The following is a 20,150-nucleotide window of genomic DNA, read 5'->3' as shown; positions in this document are numbered from 1 at the left end:
CAACACCGATCCCGGGTGGGCTCGAACCACCAACCTTTCGGTTAACAGCCGAACGCGCTAACCATTGCGCCACGGAAGCCCAAAGATTAAATGTTCGTCAGGTATTTTTAAAAAACTCTGAATTTTACGTTACATCTAAGACCTCACATTACCGCTCCCGGATGGGCTCGAACCACCAACCTTTCGGTTAACAGCCGAACGCGCTAACCATTGCGCCACGGAAGCCCAAAAATTAAATGTTCGTCAGTTATTTTTAAAAAACTCTGAATTTTACGTTACATCTAAGACCTCACAACACCGCTCCCGGATGGGCTCAAACCACCAACCTTTCGGTTAACAGCCGACGGCGTTAACCATTGCGCAACGGAAGCCCAAGGATTAAATGTTCGTCAGGTATTGTGGAAAAACTTTGACTTTTTACGTCACATCTGAGACTTCACAACACCGCTCCCGGATGGGCTCGAACCACAAACCTTTTGAATAACATCTGAACGCTATAACCATTGCGCCACGGAAGACCAAAAATTAAATGTTCGTCAGTTATTTTTAAAAAACTCTGAATTTTACGTTATATCTAAGACCTCACAACACCGCTCCCGGATGGGCTCGAACCACCAACCTTTCGGTTAACAGCCGACGGCGTTAACCATTGTGCAACGGAAGCCCAAAGATTAAATGTTCGTCAGGTATTGTGGAAAAACTTTGACTTTTTACGTCACATCTGAGACTTCACAACACCGCTCCCGGATGGGCTCGAACCACAAACCTTTTGAATAACAGCTGAACGCTCTAACCATTGCGCCACGGAAGCCCAAAAATTAAATGTTCGTCAGTTATTATTAAAAAACTCTGAATTTTACGTTACATCTAAGACCTCACAACACAGCTCCCGGATGGGCTCGAACCACCAACCTTTCGGTTAACAGCCGACGGCGTTAACCATTGCGCAACGGAAGCCCAAAGATTAAATGTTCGTCAGGTATTGTGGAAAAACTTTGACTTTTTACGTCACATCTAAGACTTCACAACACCGCTCCCGGATGGGCTCGAACCACAAACCTTTTGAATAACAGCTGAACGCTCTAACCATTGCGCCACGGAAGCCCAAAAATTAAATGTTCGTCAGTTATTATTAAAAAACTCTGAATTTTACGTTACATCTAAGACCTCACAACACAGCTCCCGGATGGGCTCGAACCACCAACCTTTCGGTTAACAGCCGACGGCGTTAACCATTGCGCAACGGAAGCCCAAAAATTAAATGGTCGTCGGCTATTGTGGAAACACTTTGGCTTTTTACGTTACATGTGAGAGCTCACAACACCGATCCCGGGTGGGCTCGAACCACCAACCTTTCGGTTAACAGCCGAACGCGCTAACCATTGCGCCACGGAAGCCCAAAGATTAAATGTTCGTCAGGTATTTTTAAAAAACTCTGAATTTTACGTTACATCTAAGACCTCACATTACCGCTCCCGGATGGGCTCGAACCACCAACCTTTCGGTTAACAGCCGAACGCGCTAACCATTGCGCCACGGAAGCCCAAAAATTAAATGTTCGTCAGTTATTTTTAAAAAACTCTGAATTTTACGTTACATCTAAGACCTCACAACACCGCTCCCGGATGGGCTCAAACCACCAACCTTTCGGTTAACAGCCGACGGCGTTAACCATTGCGCAACGGAAGCCCAAGGATTAAATGTTCGTCAGGTATTGTGGAAAAACTTTGACTTTTTACGTCACATCTGAGACTTCACAACACCGCTCCCGGATGGGCTCGAACCACAAACCTTTTGAATAACATCTGAACGCTATAACCATTGCGCCACGGAAGACCAAAAATTAAATGTTCGTCAGTTATTTTTAAAAAACTCTGAATTTTACGTTATATCTAAGACCTCACAACACCGCTCCCGGATGGGCTCGAACCACCAACCTTTCGGTTAACAGCCGACGGCGTTAACCATTGTGCAACGGAAGCCCAAAGATTAAATGTTCGTCAGGTATTGTGGAAAAACTTTGACTTTTTACGTCACATCTGAGACTTCACAACACCGCTCCCGGATGGGCTCGAACCACAAACCTTTTGAATAACAGCTGAACGCTCTAACCATTGCGCCACGGAAGCCCAAAAATTAAATGTTCGTCAGTTATTATTAAAAAACTCTGAATTTTACGTTACATCTAAGACCTCACAACACAGCTCCCGGATGGGCTCGAACCACCAACCTTTCGGTTAACAGCCGACGGCGTTAACCATTGCGCAACGGAAGCCCAAAAATTAAATGGTCGTCGGCTATTGTGGAAACACTTTGGCTTTTTACGTTACATGTGAGAGCTCACAACACCGATCCCGGGTGGGTTCGAACCACCAACCTTTCGGTTAACAGCCGAACGCGCTAACCATTGCGCCACGGAAGCCCAAAGATTAAATGTTCGTCAGGTAATTTTAAAAAACTCTGAATTTTACGTTACATCTAAGACCTCACATTACCGCTCCCGGATGGGCTCGAACCTCCAACCTTTCGGTTAACAGCCGAACGCGCTAACCATTGCGCCACGGAAGCCCAAAAATTAAATGTTCGTCAGTTATTTTTAAAAAACTCTGAATTTCACGTTACATCTAAGACCTCACAACACCGCTCCCGGATGGGCTCGAACCACCAACCTTTCGGTTAACAGCCGACGGCGTTAACCATTGCGCAACGGAAGCCCAACGATTAAATGTTCGTCAGGTATTGTGGAAAAACTTTGGATTTTTACGTTACATGTGAGATTTCACAACACCGCTCCCGGGTGGGCTCGAACCACCAACCTTTCGGTTAACAGCCGAACGCGCTAACCATTGCGCCACGGAAGCCCAAAAATTAAATGTTCGTCAGGTATTGTGGAAAAACTTTGACTTTTTACGTCACATCTGAGACCTCACAACACCGCTCACGGATGGGCTCGAACCACCAACCTTTCGGTTAACAGCCGAACGCGCTAACCATTGCGCCACGGAAGCTCAGAAATGAAATGGTCGTCAGGTATTGTGGAAATCTTTGACTTTTTACGTCACATCTGAGACCTCACAACACCGCTCCCGGATGGGCTCGAACCACCAACCTTTCGGTTAACAGGCGAACGCGCTAACCATTGCGCCACGGAAGCTCAAAAATTAAATGGTCGTCAGGTATGTGGAAAAACTTTGACTTTTTACGTTACATTTGAGACTTCACAACACTGCTTCCGGGTGGGCTCGAACCACCAACCTTAAGGTTAACATCCGAACACGCTAACCATGGAGCCAAGGAAGCTCAGAAATGAAATGGTCGTCAGGTATTGTGGAAAAACTTTGACTTTTTACGTCACATCTGAGACTTCACAACACCGCTCCCGGATGGGCTCGAACCACAAACCTTTTGAATAACAGCTGAACGCTCTAACCATTGCGCCACGGAATCCCAAAAATTAAATGTTCGTCAGTTATTTTTAAAAAACTCTGAATTTTACGTTACATCTAAGACCTCACAACACAGCTCCCGGATGGGCTCGAACCACCAACCTTTCGGTTAACAGCCGACGGCGTTAACCATTGCGCAACGGAAGCCCAAAAATTAAATGGTCGTCGGCTATTGTGTAAACACTTTGGCTTTTTACGTTACATGTGAGAGCTCACAACACCGATCCCGGGTGGGTTCGAACCACCAACCTTTCGGTTAACAGCCGAACGCGCTAACCATTGCGCCACGGAAGCCCAAAGATTAAATGTTCGTCAGGTATTTTTAAAAAACTCTGAATTTTACGTTACATCTAAGACCTCACATTACCGCTCACGGATGGGCTCGAACCACCAACCTTTCGGTTAACAGCCGAACGCGCTAACCATTGCGCCACGGAAGCCCAAAAATTAAATGTTCGTCAGTTATTTTTAAAAAACTCTGAATTTCACGTTACATCTAAGACCTCACAACACCACTCCCGGATGGGCTCGAACCACCAACCTTTCGGTTAACAGCCGACGGCGTTAACCATTGCGCAACGGAAGCCCAACGATTAAATGTTCGTCAGGTATTGTGGAAAAACTTTGGATTTTTACGTTACATGTGAGATTTCACAACACCGCTCCCGGGTGGGCTCGAACCACCAACCTTTCGGTTAACAGCCGAACGCGCTAACCATTGCGCCACGGAAGCCCAAAAATTAAATGTTCGTCAGGTATTGTGGAAAAACTTTGACTTTTTACGTCACATCTGAGACCTCACAACACCGCTCACGGATGGGCTCGAACCACCAACCTTTCGGTTAACAGCCGAACGCGCTAACCATTGCGCCACGGAAGCTCAGAAATGAAATGGTCGTCAGGTATTGTGGAAAAACTTTGACTTTTTACGTCACATCTGAGACCTCACAACACCGCTCCCGGATGGGCTCGAACCACCAACCTTTCGGTTAACAGGCGAACGCGCTAACCATTGCGCCACGGAAGCTCAAAAATTAAATGGTCGTCAGGTATGTGGAAAAACTTTGACTTTTTACGTCACATCTGAGACTTCACAACACCGCTCCCGGATGGGCTCGAACCACAAACCTTAAGGTTAACATCCGAACACGCTAACCATGGAGCCAAGGAAGCTCAGAAATGAAATGGTCGTCAGGTATTGTGGAAAAACTTTGACTTTTTACGTCACATCTGAGACTTCACAACACCGCTCCCGGATGGGCTCGAACCACCAACCTTAAGGTTAACATCCGAACACGCTAACCATGGAGCCAAGGAAGCTCAGAAATGAAATGGTCGTCAGGTATTGTGGAAAAACTTTGACTTTTTACGTCACATCTGAGACTTCACAACACCGCTCCCGGATGGGCTCGAACCACAAACCTTTTGAATAACAGCTGAACGCTCTAACCATTGCGCCACGGAAGCCCAAAAATTAAATGTTCGTCAGTTATTTTTAAAAAACTCTGAATTTTACGTTACATCTAAGACCTCACATTACCGCTCACGGATGGGCTCGAACCACCAACCTTTCGGTTAACAGGCGAACGCGCTAACCATTGCGCCACGGAAGCTCAAAAATTAAATGGTCGTCAGGTATGTGGAAAAACTTTGACTTTTTACGTCACATCTGAGACTTCACAACACCGCTCCCGGATGGGCTCGAACCACAAACCTTAAGGTTAACATCCGAACACGCTAACCATGGAGCCAAGGAAGCTCAGAAATGAAATGGTCGTCAGGTATTGTGGAAAAACTTTGACTTTTTACGTCACATCTGAGACTTCACAACACCGCTCCCGGATGGGCTCGAACCACCAACCTTAAGGTTAACATCCGAACACGCTAACCATGGAGCCAAGGAAGCTCAGAAATGAAATGGTCGTCAGGTATTGTGGAAAAACTTTGACTTTTTACGTCACATCTGAGACTTCACAACACCGCTCCCGGATGGGCTCGAACCACAAACCTTTTGAATAACAGCTGAACGCTCTAACCATTGCGCCACGGAAGCCCAAAAATTAAATGTTCGTCAGTTATTTTTAAAAAACTCTGAATTTTACGTTACATCTAAGACCTCACATTACCGCTCACGGATGGGCTCGAACCACCAACCTTTCGGTTAACAGCCGAACGCGCTAACCATTGCGCCACGGAAGCCCAAAAATAAAATGTTCGTCAGTTATTTTTAAAAAACTCTGAATTTCACGTTACATCTAAGACCTCACAACACCACTCCCGGATGGGCTCGAACCACCAACCTTTCGGTTAACAGCCGACGGCGTTAACCATTGCGCAACGGAAGCTCAACGATTAAATGTTCGTCAGGTATTGTGGAAAAACTTTGGATTTTTACGTTACATGTGAGATTTCACAACACCGCTCCCGGGTGGGCTCGAACCACCAACCTTTCGGTTAACAGCCGAACGCGCTAACCATTGCGCCACGGAAGCCCAAAAATTAAATGTTCGTCAGGTATTGTGGAAAAACTTTGACTTTTTACGTCACATCTGAGACCTCACAACACCGCTCACGGATGGGCTCGAACCACCAACCTTTCGGTTAACAGCCGAACGCGCTAACCATTGCGCCACGGAAGCTCAGAAATGAAATGGTCGTCAGGTATTGTGGAAAAACTTTGACTTTTTACGTCACATCTGAGACCTCACAACACCGCTCCCGGATGGGCTCGAACCACCAACCTTTCGGTTAACAGGCGAACGCGCTAACCATTGCGCCACGGAAGCTCAAAAATTAAATGGTCGTCAGGTATGTGGAAAAACTTTGACTTTTTACGTCACATCTGAGACTTCACAACACCGCTCCCGGATGGGCTCGAACCACAAACCTTTTGAATATCAGCTGAACGCTCTAACCATTGCGCCACGGAAGCCCAAAAATTAAATGTTCGTCAGTTATTTTTAAAAAACTCTGAATTTTACGTTACATCTAAGACCTCACAACACAGCTCCCGGATGGGCTCGAACCACCAACCTTTCGGTTAACAGCCGACGGCGTTAACCATTGCGCAACGGAAGCCCAAAAATTAAATGGTCGTCGGCTATTGTGGAAACACTTTGGCTTTTTACGTTACATGTGAGAGCTCACAACACCGATCCCGGGTGGGTTCGAACCACCAACCTTTCGGTTAACAGCCGAACGCGCTAACCATTGCGCCACGGAAGCCCAAAGATTAAATGTTCGTCAGGTATTTTTAAAAAACTCTGAATTTTACGTTACATCTAAGACCTCACATTACCGCTCACGGATGGGCTCGAACCACCAACCTTTCGGTTAACAGCCGAACGCGCTAACCATTGCGCCACGGAAGCCCAAAAATTAAATGCTCGTCAGTTATTTTTAAAAAACTCTGAATTTTACGTTACATCTAAGACCTCACAACACCGCTCCCGGATGGGCTCGAACCACCAACCTTTCGGTTAACAGCCGACGGCGTTAACCATTGCGCAACGGAAGCCCAACGATTTAATGTTCGTCAGGTATTGTGGAAAAACTTTGACTTTTTACGTCACATCTGAGACTTCACAATACCGCTCCCGGATGGGCTCGAACCACAAACCTTTTGAATAACAGCTGAACGCTCTAACCATTGCGCCACGGAAGCCCAAAAATAAAATGTTCGTCAGTTATTATTAAAAAACTCTGAATTTTACGTTACATCTAAGACCTCACAACACAGCTCCCGGATGGGCTCGAACCACCAACCTTTCGGTTAACAGCCGACGGCGTTAACCATTGCGCAACGGAAGCCCAAAAATTAAATGGTCGTCGGCTATTGTGGAAAAAGTTTGGATTTTTGCGTTACATATGAGATTTCACAACACCGCTCCCGGGTGGGCTCGAACCACCAACCTTTCGGTTAACAGCCGAACGCGCTAACCATTGCGCCACGGAAGCCCAAAAATTAAATGTTCGTCAGGTATTGTGGAAAAATTTTGACTTTTTACGTCACATCTGAGACCTCACAACACCGCTCACGGATGGGCTCGAACCACCAACCTTTCGGTTAACAGCCGAACGCGCTAACCATTGCGCCACGGAAGCCCAAAGATTAAATGTTCGTCAGGTATTGTGGAAAAACTTTGACTTTTTACGTTACATCTAAGACCTCACAACACCGCTCCCGGATGGGCTCAAACCACCAACCTTTCGGTTAACAGCCGACGGCGTTAACCATTGCGCAACGGAAGCCCAAAGATTAAATGTTCGTCAGGTATTGTGGAAAAACTTTGACTTTTTACGTCACATCTGAGACTTCACAACACCGCTCCCGGATGGGCTCGAACCACAAACCTTTTGAATAACATCTGAACGCTATAACCATTGCGCCACGGAAGACCAAAAATTAAATGTTCGTCAGTTATTTTTAAAAAACTCTGAATTTTACGTTATATCTAAGACCTCACAACACCGCTCCCGGATGGGCTCGAACCACCAACCTTTCGGTTAACAGCCGACGGCGTTAACCATTGTGCAACGGAAGCCCAAAGATTAAATGTTCGTCAGGTATTGTGGAAAAACTTTGACTTTTTACGTCACATCTGAGACTTCACAACACCGCTCCCGGATGGGCTCGAACCACAAACCTTTTGAATAACAGCTGAACGCTCTAACCATTGCGCCACGGAAGCCCAAAAATAAAATGTTCGTCAGTTATTATTAAAAAACTCTGAATTTTACGTTACATCTAAGACCTCACAACACAGCTCCCGGATGGGCTCGAACCACCAACCTTTCGGTTAACAGCCGACGGCGTTAACCATTGCGCAACGGAAGCCCAAAAATTAAATGGTCGTCGGCTATTGTGGAAACACTTTGGCTTTTTACGTTACATGTGAGAGCTCACAACACCGATCCCGGGTGGGTTCGAACCACCAACCTTTCGGTTAACAGCCGAACGCGCTAACCATTGCGCCACGGAAGCCCAAAGATTAAATGTTCGTCAGGTATTTTTAAAAAACTCTGAATTTTACGTTACATCTAAGACCTCACATTACCGCTCCCGGATGGGCTCGAACCACCAACCTTTCGGTTAACAGCCGACGGCGTTAACCATTGCGCAACGGAAGCCCAACGATTTAATGTTCGTCAGGTATTGTGGAAAAACTTTGGATTTTTACGTTACATGTGAGATTTCACAACACCGCTCCCGGGTGGGCTCGAACCACCAACCTTTCGGTTAACAGCCGAACGCGCTAACCATTGCGCCACGGAAGCCCAAAAATTAAATGTTCGTCAGGTATTGTGGAAAAACTTTGACTTTTTACGTCACATCTGAGACCTCACAACACCGCTCACGGATGGGCTCGAACCACCAACCTTTCGGTTAACAGCCGAACGCGCTAACCATTGCGCCACGGAAGCTCAAAAATTAAATGGTCGTCAGGTATGTGGAAAAACTTTGACTTTTTACGTTACATTTGAGACTTCACAACACTGCTCCCGGGTGGGCTCGAACCACCAACCTTAAGGTTAACATCCGAACACGCTAACCATGGAGCCAAGGAAGCTCAGAAATGAAATGGTCGTCAGGTATTGTGGAAAAACTTTGACTTTTTACGTCACATCTGAGACCTCACAACACCGCTCCCGGATGGGCTCGAACCACCAACCTTTCGGTTAACAGCCGAACGCGCTAACCATTGCGCCACGGAAGCTCAAAAATTAAATGGTCGTCAGGTATGTGGAAAAACTTTGACTTTTTACGTTACATTTGAGACTTCACAACACTGCTCCCGGGTGGGCTCGAACCACCAACCTTAAGGTTAACATCCGAACACGCTAACCATGGAGCCAAGGAAGCTCAGAAATGAAATGGTCGTCAGGTATTGTGGAAAAACTTTGACTTTTTACGTCACATCTGAGACTTCACAACACCGCTCCCGGATGGGCTCGAACCACAAACCTTTTGAATAACAGCTGAACGCTCTAACCATTGCGCCAAGGAAGCCCAAAAATTAAATGTTCGTCAGTTATTTTTAAAAAACTCTGAATTTTACGTTACATCTAAGACCTCACAACACCGCTCAAGGATGGGCTCGAACCACCAACCTTTCGGTAACAGCCGACGGCGTTAACCATTGCGCAACGGAAGCCCAACGATTAAATGTTCGTCAGGTATTGTGGAAAAAGTTTGGATTTTTGCGTTACATATGAGATTTCACAACACCGCTCCCGGGTGGGCTCGAACCACCAACCTTTCGGTTAACAGCCGAACGCGCTAACCATTGCGCCACGGAAGCCCAAAAATTAAATGTTCGTCAGGTATTGTGGAAAAATTTTGACTTTTTACGTCACATCTGAGACCTCACAACACCGCTCACGGATGGGCTCGAACCACCAACCTTTCGGTTAACAGCCGAACGCGCTAACCATTGCGCCACGGAAGCCCAAAGATTAAATGTTCGTCAGGTATTGTGGAAAAACTTTGACTTTTTACGTTACATCTAAGACCTCACAACACCGCTCCCGGATGGGCTCAAACCACCAACCTTTCGGTTAACAGCCGACGGCGTTAACCATTGCGCAACGGAAGCCCAAAGATTAAATGTTCGTCAGGTATTGTGGAAAAACTTTGACTTTTTACGTCACATCTGAGACTTCACAACACCGCTCCCGGATGGGCTCGAACCACAAACCTTTTGAATAACATCTGAACGCTATAACCATTGCGCCACGGAAGACCAAAAATTAAATGTTCGTCAGTTATTTTTAAAAAACTCTGAATTTTACGTTATATCTAAGACCTCACAACACCGCTCCCGGATGGGCTCGAACCACCAACCTTTCGGTTAACAGCCGACGGCGTTAACCATTGTGCAACGGAAGCCCAAAGATTAAATGTTCGTCAGGTATTGTGGAAAAACTTTGACTTTTTACGTCACATCTGAGACTTCACAACACCGCTCCCGGATGGGCTCGAACCACAAACCTTTTGAATAACAGCTGAACGCTCTAACCATTGCGCCACGGAAGCCCAAAAATAAAATGTTCGTCAGTTATTATTAAAAAACTCTGAATTTTACGTTACATCTAAGACCTCACAACACAGCTCCCGGATGGGCTCGAACCACCAACCTTTCGGTTAACAGCCGACGGCGTTAACCATTGCGCAACGGAAGCCCAAAAATTAAATGGTCGTCGGCTATTGTGGAAACACTTTGGCTTTTTACGTTACATGTGAGAGCTCACAACACCGATCCCGGGTGGGTTCGAACCACCAACCTTTCGGTTAACAGCCGAACGCGCTAACCATTGCGCCACGGAAGCCCAAAGATTAAATGTTCGTCAGGTATTTTTAAAAAACTCTGAATTTTACGTTACATCTAAGACCTCACATTACCGCTCCCGGATGGGCTCGAACCACCAACCTTTCGGTTAACAGCCGAACGCGCTAACCATTGCGCCACGGAAGCCCAAAAATTAAATGCTCGTCAGTTATTTTTAAAAAACTCTGAATTTTACGTTACATCTAAGACCTCACAACACCGCTCCCGGATGGGCTCGAACCACCAACCTTTCGGTTAACAGCCGACGGCGTTAACCATTGCGCAACGGAAGCCCAACGATTTAATGTTCGTCAGGTATTGTGGAAAAACTTTGGATTTTTACGTTACATGTGAGATTTCACAACACCGCTCCCGGGTGGGCTCGAACCACCAACCTTTCGGTTAACAGCCGAACGCGCTAACCATTGCGCCACGGAAGCCCAAAAATTAAATGTTCGTCAGGTATTGTGGAAAAACTTTGACTTTTTACGTCACATCTGAGACCTCACAAACCCGCTCACGGATGGGCTCGAACCACCAACCTTTCGGTTAACAGCCGAACGCGCTAACCATTGCGCCACGGAAGCCCAAAGATTAAATGGTCGTCAGGTATTGTGGAAAAACTTTGACTTTTTACGTCACATCTGAGACCTCACAACACCGCTCCCGGATGGGCTCAAACCATCAACCTTTCGGTTAACAGCCGACGGCGTTAACCATTGCGCAACGGAAGCCCAAAGATTAAATGTTCGTCAGGTATTGTGGAAAAACTTTGACTTTTTACGTCACATCTGAGACTTCACAACACCGCTCCCGGATGGGCTCGAACCACAAACCTTTTGAATAACATCTGAACGCTATAACCATTGCGCCACGGAAGACCAAAAATTAAATGTTCGTCAGTTATTTTTAAAAAACTCTGAATTTTACGTTATATCTAAGACCTCACAACACCGCTCCCGGATGGGCTCGAACCACCAACCTTTCGGTTAACAGCCGACGGCGTTAACCATTGTGCAACGGAAGCCCAAAGATTAAATGTTCGTCAGGTATTGTGGAAAAACTTTGACTTTTTACGTCACATCTGAGACTTCACAACACCGCTCCCGGATGGGCTCGAACCACAAACCTTTTGAATAACAGCTGAACGCTCTAACCATTGCGCCACGGAAGCCCAAAAATAAAATGTTCGTCAGTTATTATTAAAAAACTCTGAATTTTACGTTACATCTAAGACCTCACAACACAGCTCCCGGATGGGCTCGAACCACCAACCTTTCGGTTAACAGCCGACGGCGTTAACCATTGCGCAACGGAAGCCCAAAAATTAAATGGTCGTCGGCTATTGTGGAAACACTTTGGCTTTTTACGTTACATGTGAGAGCTCACAACACCGATCCCGGGTGGGTTCGAACCACCAACCTTTCGGTTAACAGCCGAACGCGCTAACCATTGCGCCACGGAAGCCCAAAGATTAAATGTTCGTCAGGTATTTTTAAAAAACTCTGAATTTTACGTTACATCTAAGACCTCACATTACCGCTCCCGGATGGGCTCGAACCACCAACCTTTCGGTTAACAGCCGAACGCGCTAACCATTGCGCCACGGAAGCCCAAAAATTAAATGCTCGTCAGTTATTTTTAAAAAACTCTGAATTTTACGTTACATCTAAGACCTCACAACACCGCTCCCGGATGGGCTCGAACCACCAACCTTTCGGTTAACAGCCGACGGCGTTAACCATTGCGCAACGGAAGCCCAACGATTTAATGTTCGTCAGGTATTGTGGAAAAACTTTGGATTTTTACGTTACATGTGAGATTTCACAACACCGCTCCCGGGTGGGCTCGAACCACCAACCTTTCGGTTAACAGCCGAACGCGCTAACCATTGCGCCACGGAAGCCCAAAAATTAAATGTTCGTCAGGTATTGTGGAAAAACTTTGACTTTTTACGTCACATCTGAGACCTCACAAACCCGCTCACGGATGGGCTCGAACCACCAACCTTTCGGGTAACAGCCGAACGCGCTAACCATTGCGCCACGGAAGCTCAGAAATGAAATGGTCGTCAGGTATTGTGGAAAAACTTTGACTTTTTACGTCACATCTGAGACCTCACAACACCGCTCCCGGATGGGCTCGAACCACCAACCTTTCGGTTAACAGCCGAACGCGCTAACCATTGCGCCACGGAAGCTCAAAAATTAAATGGTCGTCAGGTATGTGGAAAAACTTTGACTTTTTACGTTACATTTGAGACTTCACAACACTGCTCCCGGGTGGGCTCGAACCACCAACCTTAAGGTTAACATCCGAACACGCTAACCATGGAGCCAAGGAAGCTCAGAAATGAAATGGTCGTCAGGTATTGTGGAAAAACTTTGACTTTTTACGTCACATCTGAGACTTCACAACACCGCTCCCGGATGGGCTCGAACCACAAACCTTTTGAATAACAGCTGAACGCTCTAACCATTGCGCCAAGTAAGCCCAAAAATTAAATGTTCGTCAGTTATTTTTAAAAAACTCTGAATTTTACGTTACATCTAAGACCTCACAACACCGCTCCCGGATGGGCTCGAACCACCAACCTTTCGGTAACAGCCGACGGCGTTAACCATTGCGCAACGGAAGCCCAACGATTAAATGTTCGTCAGGTATTGTGGAAAAAGTTTGGATTTTTACGTTACATATGAGATTTCACAACACCGCTCCCGGGTGGGCTCGAACCACCAACCTTTCGGTTAACAGCCGAACGCGCTAACCATTGCGCCACGGAAGCTCAAAAATTAAACGGTCGTCAGGTATTGTGGAAAAACTTTGGCTTTTTACGTTACATTTGAGACTTCACAACACGGCAGCCGGGTGGGCTCGAACCACCAACCTTTTGGTTAACATCCGAACGCGCTAACCTTCGAGCCAAGGAAGCTCAGAATTGAAATGGTCGTCAGGTATTGTGGAAAAACTCTGACTTTGTACGTCACATCCGAGACTTCAAAACACCGCTCCCGGATGGGCTCGAACCTCAAACCTTTTGAATAACAGCTGAACGCGCTAACCATTGCGCCACGGAAGCCCAAAAATTAAATGTTCGTCAGATATTTTTAAAAAACTCTGAATTTTACGTTACATCTAAGACCTAACAACACCGCTCCCGGATGGGCTCGAACCACCAACCTTTCGGTTAACAGCCGACGGCGTTAAACATTGCGCAACGGAAGCCCAAAGATTAAATGTTCGTCAGGTATTGTGGAAAAACTTTGACTTTTTACGTCACATCTGAGACCTCACAACACCACTCCCGGATGGGCTCGAACCACCAACCTTTCGGTTAACAGCCGAACGCGCTAACCATTGCGCCACGGAAGCTCAAAAATTAAATGGTCGTCAGGTATTGTGGAAAAACTTTGACTTTTTCCGTCACATCTGAGACCTCACAACAATGCTCCCGGATGGTCTCGAACCACCAACCTTTCAGTTAACAGCTGAACGCGCTAACCATTGCGCCACGGAAACCCAAAGATTAAATGTTCGTCAGGTATTGTGGAAAAACTTTGACTTTTTACGTCACATCTGAGACCTCACAACACCGCTCCCGGATGGGCTCGAACCACCAACCTTTCGGTTAACAGCCGACGGCGTTAACCATTGTGCAACGGAAGCCCAAAGATTAAATGTTTGTCAGGTATTGTGGAAAAACTTTAACTATTTACGTCACATCTGAGACTTCACAACACCGCTCCCGGATGTGCTCGAACCACAAACCTTTTGAATAACAGCTGAACGCTCTAACCTTTGCGCCACGGAAGCCCAAAAATTAAATGTTCGTCAGTTATATTTAAAAAACTCTGAATTTTACGTTACATCTAAGACCTCACAACACAGCTCCCGGATGGGCTCGAACCACCAACCTTTCGGTTAACAGCCGAACGCGCTAACCATTGCGCCACGGAAGCCCAAAAATTAAATGTTCGTCAGGTATTGTGGAAAAACTTTGACTTTTTACGTCACATCTGAGACCTCACAACACCGCTCACGGATGGGTTCGAACCACCAACCTTTCGGTTAACAGCCGAACGCGCTAACCATTGCGCCACGGAAGCCCAAAGATTAAATGTTCGTCAGGTATTGTGGAAAAACCTTGACTTTTTACGTCACATCTGAGACCTCACAACACCGCTCCCGGATGGTCTCGAACCACCAACCTTTCGGTTAACAGCCGAACGCGCGAACCATTGCGCCACGGAAGCTCAAAAATTAAACGGTCGTCAGGTATTGTGGAAAACTTTGGCTTTTTACGTTACATTTGAGACTTCACAACACCGCTCCCGGATGGGCTCGAACCTCAAACCTTTTGAATAACAGCTGAACGCGCTAACCATTGCGCCACGGAAGCCCAAAAATTAAATGTTCGTCAGATATTTTTAAAAAACTCTGAATTTTACGTTACATCTAAGACCTCACAACACCGCTCCCGGATGGGCTCGAACCACCAACCTTTCGGTTAACAGCCGACGGCGTTAAACATTGCGCAACGGAAGCCCAAAGATTAAATGTTCGTCAGGTATTGTGGAAAAACTTTGACTTTTTACGTCACATCTGAGACCTCACAACACCACTCCCGGATGGGCTCGAACCACCAACCTTTCGGTTAACAGCCGAACGCGCTAACCATTGCGCCACGGAAGCTCAAAAATTAAATGGTCGTCAGGTATTGTGGAAAAACTTTGACTTTTTCCGTCACATCTGAGACCTCACAACAATGCTCCCGGATGGTCTCGAACCACCAACCTTTCAGTTAACAGCTGAACGCGCTAACCATTGCGCCACGGAAGCCCAAAGATTAAATGTTTGTCAGGTATTGTGGAAAAACTTTGGCATTTGACATTACGTTTGAGATCTCACAACACCGCTCCCGGGTGGGCTCGAACCACCAACCTTTCGGTTAACAGCCGAACGCGCTAACCATTGCGCCACGGAAGCTCAAAAATTAAACGGTCGTCAGGTATTGTGGAAAAACTTTGGCTTTTTACGTTACATTTGACACTTCAAACACGGCAGCCGGGTGGGCTCGAACCACCAACCTTTTGGTTAACATCCGAACGCGCTAACCTTCGAGCCAAGGAAGCTCAGAAATGATATGGTCGTCAGGTATTGTGGAAAAACTCTGACTTTGTACGTCACATCCGAGACTTCAAAACACCGCTCCCGGATGGGCTCGAACCTCAAACCTTTTGAATAACAGCTGAACGCGCTAACCATTGCGCCACGGAAGCCCAAAAATTAAATGTTCGTCAGATATTTTTAAAAAACTCTGAATTTTACGTTACATCTAAGACCTCACAACACCGCTCCCGGGTGGGCTCGAACCACCAACCTTTCGGTTAACAGCCGAACGCGCTAACCATTGCTTCACGGAAGCCCAAAAATTAAATGTTCGTCAGGTATTGTGGAAAAACTTTGACTTTTTACGTCACATCTGAGACCTCACAACACCGCTCCCGGGTGGGCTCGAACCACCAACCTTTCGGTTAACAGCCGACGGCGTTAAACATTGCGCAACGGAAGCCCAAAGATTAAATGTTCGTCAGGTATTGTGGAAAAACTTCGGATTTTTACGTTACATGTGAGATCTCACAACACCGCTCCCGGGTGGGCTCGAACCGCCAACCTTTCGGTTAACAGCCGAACGCGCTAACCATTGCGCCACGGAAGCCCAAAAATTAAATGGTCGTCGGGTATTGTGGAAACACTTTGGCTTTTTACGTTACATGTGAGAGCTCACAACACCGCTCCCGGGTGGGCTCGAACCACCAACCTTTCGGTTAACAGCCGAACGCGCTAACCATTGCGCCACAGAAGCCCAGAGATTAAATGTTCGTCAGGTATTTTTAAAAAACTCTGAATTTTACGTTACATCTAAGACCTCACAACACCGCTCCCGGATGGGCTCGAACCACCAACCTTTCGGTTAACAGCCGACGGCGTTAACCATTGCGCAACGGAAGCCCAAGATTAAATGTCGGTCAGGTATTGTGGGAAAACTTTGGATTTTTACGTTACATGTGAGATCTCACAACACCGCTCCCGGGTGGGCTCGAACCACCAACCTTTCGGTTAACAGCCGAACGCGCTAACCATTTCGCCACAGAAGCCCAAAGATTAAATGTTCGTCAGGTATTGTGGAAAAACTTTGACTTTTTACGTCACATCTGAGAATTCACAACACCGCTCCCGGATGGGCTCGAACCACAAACCTTTTGAATAACAGCTGAACGCTCTAACCATTGCGCCACGGAAGACCAAAAATTAAATGTTCGTCAGTTATTTTTAAAAAACTCTGAATTTTACGTTACATCTAAGACCTCACAACACCGCTCCCGGGTGGGTTCGAACCACCAACCTTTCGGTTAACAGCCGAACGCGCTAACCATTGCGCCACGGAAGCCCAAAAATTAAATGGTCGTCGGGTATTGTGGAAACACTTTGGCTTTTTACGTTACATGTGAGAGCTCACAACACCGCTCCCGGGTGGGCTCGAACCACCAACCTTTCGGTTAACAGCCGACGGCGTTAACCATTGCGCAACGGAAGCCCAAAGATTAAATGTTCGTCAGGTATTGTGGAAAAACTTTGGATTTTTACGTTACATGTGAGATCTCACAACACCGCTCCCGGGTGGGCTCGAACCACCAACCTTTCGGTTAACAGCCGAACGCGTTAACCATTGCGCCACGGAAGCCCAAAGAATAAATGTTCGTCAGTTATTGTGGAAAAACTTTGACTTTTTACGTCACATCTGAGACTTCACAACACCGCTCCCGGATGGGCTCGAACCACAAACCTTTTGAATAACAGCTGAACGCTCTAACCATTGCGCCACGGAAGACCAAAAATTTAATGTTCGTCAGTTATTTTTAAAAAACTCTGAATTTTACGTTACATCTAAGACCTCACAACACCGCTCCCGGATGGGCTCGAACCACCAACCTTTCGGTTAACAGCCGAACGCGCTAACCATTTCGCCACAGAAGCCCAAAGATTAAATGTTCGTCAGGTATTGTGGAAAAACTTTGACTTTTTACGTCACATCTGAGAATTCACAACACCGCTCCCGGATGGGCTCGAACCACAAACCTTTTGAATAACAGCTGAACGCTCTAACCATTGCGCCACGGAAGACCAAAAATTTAATGTTCGTCAGTTATTTTTAAAAAACTCTGAATTTTACGTTACATCTAAGACCTCACAACACCGCTCCCGGGTGGGTTCGAACCACCAACCTTTCGGTTAACAGCCGAACGCGCTAACCATTGCGCCACGGAAGCCCAAAAATTAAATGGTCGTCGGGTATTGTGGAAACACTTTGGCTTTTTACGTTACATGTGAGAGCTCACAACACCGCTCCCGGGTGGGCTCGAACCACCAACCTTTCGGTTAACAGCCGACGGCGTTAACCATTGCGCAACGGAAGCCCAAAGATTAAATGTTCGTCAGGTATTGTGGAAAAACTTTGGATTTTTACGTTACATGTGAGATCTCACAACACCGCTCCCGGGTGGGCTCGAACCACCAACCTTTCGGTTAACAGCCGAACGCGTTAACCATTGCGCCACGGAAGCCCAAAGAATAAATGTTCGTCAGTTATTGTGGAAAAACTTTGACTTTTTACGTCACATCTGAGACTTCACAACACCGCTCCCGGATGGGCTCGAACCACAAACCTTTTGAATAACAGCTGAACGCTCTAACCATTGCGCCACGGAAGACCAAAAATTTAATGTTCGTCAGTTATTTTTAAAAAACTCTGAATTTTACGTTACATCTAAGACCTCACAACACCGCTCCCGGATGGGCTCGAACCACCAACCTTTCGGCTAACAGCCGAGGGCGTTAACCATTGTGCAACGGAAGCCCAAAGATTAAATGTTCGTCAGGTATTGTGGAAAAACTTTGACTTTTCACGTCACATCTGAGACTTCACAACACCGCTCCCGGATGGGCTCGAACCACAAACCTTTTGAATAACAGCTGAACGCTCTAACCATTGCGCCACGGAAGACCAAAAATTTAATGTTCGTCAGTTATTTTTAAAAAACTCTGAATTTTACGTTACATCTAAGACCTCACAACACCGCTCCCGGATGGGCTCGAACCACCAACCTTTCGGCTAACAGCCGACGGCGTTAACCATTGTGCAACGGAAGCCCAAAGATTAAATGTTCGTCAGGTATTGTGGAAAAACTTTGACTTTTTACGTCACATCTGAGACTTCACAACACCGCTCCCGGATGGGCTCGAACCACAAACCTTTTGAATAACAGCTGAACGCTCTAACCATTGCGCCACGGAAGACCAAAAATTTAATGTTCGTCAGTTATTTTTAAAAAACTCTGAATTTTACGTTACATCTAAGACCTCACAACACCGCTCCCGGATGGGCTCGAACCACCAACCTTTCGGCTAACAGCCGAGGGCGTTAACCATTGTGCAACGGAAGCCCAAAGATTAAATGTTCGTCAGGTATTGTGGAAAAACTTTGACTTTTCACGTCACATCTGAGACTTCACAACACCGCTCCCGGATGGGCTCGAACCACAAACCTTTTGAATAACAGCTGAACGCTCTAAACATTGCGCCACGGAAGCTCAAAAATTAAATGTTCGTCAGTTATTTTTATAAAACTCTGAATTTTACGTTACATCTAAGACCTCACAACACCGCTCCCGGATGGGCTCGAACCACCAACCTTTCGGTTAACAGCCGACGGCGTTAACCATTGCGCAACGGAAGCCCAAGATTAAATGTCGGTCAGGTATTGTGGGAAAACTTTGGATTTTTACGTTACATGTGAGATCTCACAACACCGCTCCCGGGTGGGCTCGAACCACCAACCTTTCGGTTAACAGCCGAACGCGCTAACCATTGCGCCACAGAAGCCCAAAGATTAAATGTTCGTCAGGTATTGTGGAAAAACTTTGACTTTTTACGTCACATCTGAGAATTCACAACACCGCTCCCGGATGGGCTCGAACCACAAACCTTTTGAATAACAGCTGAACGCTCTAACCATTGCGCCACGGAAGACCAAAAATTAAATGTTCGTCAGTTATTTTTAAAAAACTCTGAATTTTACGTTACATCTAAGACCTCACAACACCGCTCCCGGGTGGGTTCGAACCACCAACCTTTCGGTTAACAGCCGAACGCGCTAACCATTGCGCCACGGAAGCCCAAAAATTAAATGGTCGTCGGGTATTGTGGAAACACTTTGGCTTTTTACGTTACATGTGAGAGCTCACAACACCGCTCCCGGGTGGGCTCGAACCACCAACCTTTCGGTTAACAGCCGACGGCGTTAACCATTGCGCAA

The 20,150-nt window shown here is 46.4% G+C and overlaps 13 non-coding genes across 13 annotated transcripts; all 13 read right to left on the bottom strand.

The window, feature by feature from the left end:
• Positions 1-2,788: 2,788 nt before the first annotated feature.
• On the bottom strand, positions 2,789-2,861 carry TRNAN-GUU (transfer RNA asparagine (anticodon GUU)). The gene has a single exon. It is a non-coding gene; the product is annotated as a tRNA-Asn (tRNA).
• Positions 2,862-4,106: 1,245 nt separating this feature from the next.
• TRNAN-GUU (transfer RNA asparagine (anticodon GUU)) lies at positions 4,107-4,179 on the bottom strand. Its single transcript has one exon. It is a non-coding gene; the product is annotated as a tRNA-Asn (tRNA).
• A 1,686-nt stretch (positions 4,180-5,865) lies between these two features.
• On the bottom strand, positions 5,866-5,938 carry TRNAN-GUU (transfer RNA asparagine (anticodon GUU)). The gene has a single exon. It is a non-coding gene; the product is annotated as a tRNA-Asn (tRNA).
• Positions 5,939-7,330: 1,392 nt separating this feature from the next.
• Positions 7,331-7,403, bottom strand: TRNAN-GUU (transfer RNA asparagine (anticodon GUU)). Its single transcript has one exon. It is a non-coding gene; the product is annotated as a tRNA-Asn (tRNA).
• A 1,247-nt stretch (positions 7,404-8,650) lies between these two features.
• TRNAN-GUU (transfer RNA asparagine (anticodon GUU)) lies at positions 8,651-8,723 on the bottom strand. Its single transcript has one exon. It is a non-coding gene; the product is annotated as a tRNA-Asn (tRNA).
• Positions 8,724-9,675: 952 nt separating this feature from the next.
• TRNAN-GUU (transfer RNA asparagine (anticodon GUU)) lies at positions 9,676-9,748 on the bottom strand. Its single transcript has one exon. It is a non-coding gene; the product is annotated as a tRNA-Asn (tRNA).
• A 1,393-nt stretch (positions 9,749-11,141) lies between these two features.
• On the bottom strand, positions 11,142-11,214 carry TRNAN-GUU (transfer RNA asparagine (anticodon GUU)). Its single transcript has one exon. It is a non-coding gene; the product is annotated as a tRNA-Asn (tRNA).
• Positions 11,215-12,607: 1,393 nt separating this feature from the next.
• On the bottom strand, positions 12,608-12,680 carry TRNAN-GUU (transfer RNA asparagine (anticodon GUU)). The gene has a single exon. It is a non-coding gene; the product is annotated as a tRNA-Asn (tRNA).
• Positions 12,681-13,486: 806 nt separating this feature from the next.
• On the bottom strand, positions 13,487-13,559 carry TRNAN-GUU (transfer RNA asparagine (anticodon GUU)). Its single transcript has one exon. It is a non-coding gene; the product is annotated as a tRNA-Asn (tRNA).
• A 2,128-nt stretch (positions 13,560-15,687) lies between these two features.
• TRNAN-GUU (transfer RNA asparagine (anticodon GUU)) lies at positions 15,688-15,760 on the bottom strand. Its single transcript has one exon. It is a non-coding gene; the product is annotated as a tRNA-Asn (tRNA).
• A 1,392-nt stretch (positions 15,761-17,152) lies between these two features.
• TRNAN-GUU (transfer RNA asparagine (anticodon GUU)) lies at positions 17,153-17,225 on the bottom strand. Its single transcript has one exon. It is a non-coding gene; the product is annotated as a tRNA-Asn (tRNA).
• Positions 17,226-18,032: 807 nt separating this feature from the next.
• TRNAN-GUU (transfer RNA asparagine (anticodon GUU)) lies at positions 18,033-18,105 on the bottom strand. Its single transcript has one exon. It is a non-coding gene; the product is annotated as a tRNA-Asn (tRNA).
• A 1,832-nt stretch (positions 18,106-19,937) lies between these two features.
• Positions 19,938-20,010, bottom strand: TRNAN-GUU (transfer RNA asparagine (anticodon GUU)). The gene has a single exon. It is a non-coding gene; the product is annotated as a tRNA-Asn (tRNA).
• Positions 20,011-20,150: the final 140 nt, after the last annotated feature.

This window comes from Phalangium opilio, unplaced genomic scaffold (assembly GCF_054372755.1).
Source record: "Phalangium opilio isolate 3A_F unplaced genomic scaffold, DU_Popi_V2 ptg000352l_1, whole genome shotgun sequence".
NCBI lineage: Eukaryota > Metazoa > Arthropoda > Arachnida > Opiliones > Phalangiidae > Phalangium > Phalangium opilio.
Note: the sequence above shows the minus strand (reverse complement) of the source record. Positions and strands in the feature narration are given on the sequence as shown.